Consider the following 2,744-nt stretch of genomic DNA (forward strand, 5'->3'; position numbering starts at 1 on the left):
TCCAACCATCTCCATTAACTTTGTATTGTGGGAAGCTGACTCCTTGTCATTTCTGACTTATAACAAAAAACAGAACAATTCCTAAAAGCTGCTGTGTGACAAGGTGTACAGCAAACAAGCCAAATAACCCAGAACTACGTTTTTATAAGCCGTCTGTCAGAGAGGTCACACAGTCACAGCCTTCACCGTCACCACAGTCATCGACCACCACTTACATCCGATCTCACTCACCTGTATCCTGATCACCTGCACCTGCTGATCCGCAATCAAGTCACCTTCAAAAGCACGCTGCACCCAGTCAATCATCGTCCAGTCTACCATTCACTACCCTGAACTGTACCTGACTCCCTTATGCTACTAACCTGTTTATACTTACCTTCTAATCTCCAGACTATTCTCTAGTGAATCTCCCACGTTGATCCCTCTCGTTCCAGGACTCCTCAGCTTCAGAAAATCTCCAAAGACACAGACTGTCATTATTCAGCAAAGCTTTCAAAGGACTGGTTTCGGTATTCACACTCAACTGCCATTGCTCTCCATGATCTCCCATCTCCTGCTTTTCAATAAACCTGCCTGTTGTTCACTTACCTGATGTTTCTGGCCCCGTTTGTGACAGAAGACCGGACCTGAAACATTCACCTCCATGGATCTTTGGCTCCACTACAGGAACCCTCTCGGTGTCTGACCAGCTGCTCCGATTGCGCCAGGGCACCATGTCCACCAACAAATATACCGTGCAGTTTCGGACGCTGGCGGCGACCAGCAGGTGGAATGAGGCAGCGCTCCTCAGCATCTACCGGCAAGGCTTAGATCCCCGCATTCGTACTCAGATGGTGATCTGTCATGATTTAATTGGTCTAAAGAGCTTTATGCAGAAGCCCAATCGCATTGCCCAATGCCTGTCAGCCTGCCATATAGTGGAAGCTGCTCACCAGTCTGGCGCACCCGCCACCAGTCCTCCAGTACCAGAGCCCATGCAACTGGACTCCACTAGACTCTCCCATACTGAATGTGCTCGCCGCCTTGCGTCAGACCCCCCACGCCCAGCGGTGAGTACTTTAAAATTAGAACCAGCCATTTCTTCCCTTTCCTTGTTCACTCTAAACCCGGATTTTGTTTTAAATAAACGTTTTTAGCTGTCTTTATTCTTTCTTGTTTTTGTAAAACACGTCACCATTACTAAATATAATTAGTTATTTGAAGTAATCAGACGAAATAATGAATGCAATGATCATGTTAAGTAGAGATAGCTTAATGTGTTAAGTTTCTCTAAGGGGGAGGAGCCCCATTCGAACACGTCTGCGTGAGCGCGCGATTTTTGAAGAGACCTGAGACCGGTTGATGATGCATGCGATGGATTTGGAAAACCTCATGAAACGGTGAGTGTGTAAATTAGCTTCTTTATCTTTCTGGGAAAATTGATTATCGAAAAGACTTGTGCCTGACTGGTTCTGCTTTCTTGTGATGATTTCTTTCATTTTATTAATCTATTCATTTTACTCCCCAACAGACTAAAGAGCCAACTGATACTAGGTTTCTGGTGTTCAGAGGGATCCCTCTTGCCCTTTGCGACAACCGTACAGATTTCTACAAAGTATGCTTTGTAAGTAACCACTGTTTTCTCTCAGAATATCTAACAGGACAGAAAACATAATCATTTCACCATTAATTGATAGTTCCTGTGTTTTATAAAACCTCTGAGAATAAAACATAAACCATTAACTTAATACAATAGCTCTCTTAACCTCTTTGAGTGATCCGTTTGTTTAAAGGGTTAGTTCATCCAATATTTGCTCAACCTCATGTTGTTACAAACCCTTTAGAATTAATTTTTGAAATGCCAATTTTAAGGATAGTTCACCCAAAATAAAATTTTTAAAGTAATAGTTAAATGTTAAACAATATTTTTTAGCTGAAACTGTGGTCTTTGGTAACTGATATAAAGCAATCAATGGAAATCAAGTCTTTTTTTAATTTTTTTTTACTCCAAGTGATGGTAGCCATTGACTTGCATTAAATGAATTACCAAGAATCAGAGTTACAGCTAAAAAGCTTTGTTCTACAGAAAAACTCAGCCACAACTTGGATGTCCTGAGGGTGTGTAAATTAACAACAGATTTTAACTTTTGCGTGAACCTTGTTTTTTTAATGGAACATCATGGGTTTCTGTCCCTCCATTAAACGTCTATGTTACCAAATTTTAAATAATCAATAATTTAATTTTTTGGTGGACTATTCATTTAATTAACTCCAGCAGTTGTAACAAATTGCTTAACATTATTTATGGTTATATAATGAGAAATTTCATGATTGTACTCTTTCGTTGTTAGGACTCTTATGACGATTACTCATTCCACCACCTGGACATTGGAATCATCCTCATTGAGCATGAAGGTGACGTGCTCTCATCCTCTCTCCGTCTCAATCCAGCCTCATTGAAGATCATCATTGAAGGAGATTTTGTGATGGACAGTATTGAAGACTTGTCAAAAGCTATGTACATTCTGTATGGACTTACGCACTGCATCTCAACTACCCTAAATCTGTGAAGAACACATTCCAGATCATCCAACAGGTACTTCTCATGTTGGGCCACAGTGAACTAAAACCCAGGTTGCAAACTCTGAAAAATTGTCCTTCAATGTTAGGAAATGCGAGAAGCTTCCATGAGGAGTCACTTGTGTTCTGCCGTACAAGACATTAAAGTGTATTCTGTTTCTGCATATTAGTGCTGTTAGTGCTCA

The 2,744-nt window shown here is 40.9% G+C and overlaps 1 long non-coding RNA gene across 1 annotated transcript; it reads left to right on the top strand.

Annotated features, from left to right (window-relative positions):
- The first annotated feature begins 406 nt into the window (after positions 1 to 406).
- Positions 407 to 1,572, top strand: LOC131554068 (uncharacterized). The gene is made up of 3 exons (XR_009274320.1): positions 407 to 1,049; positions 1,275 to 1,379; positions 1,511 to 1,572. It is a non-coding gene; the product is annotated as an uncharacterized LOC131554068 (long non-coding RNA).
- Positions 1,573 to 2,744: the final 1,172 nt, after the last annotated feature.

This window comes from Onychostoma macrolepis, chromosome 15 (assembly GCF_012432095.1).
Source record: "Onychostoma macrolepis isolate SWU-2019 chromosome 15, ASM1243209v1, whole genome shotgun sequence".
NCBI classification, from domain to species: domain Eukaryota; kingdom Metazoa; phylum Chordata; class Actinopteri; order Cypriniformes; family Cyprinidae; genus Onychostoma; species Onychostoma macrolepis.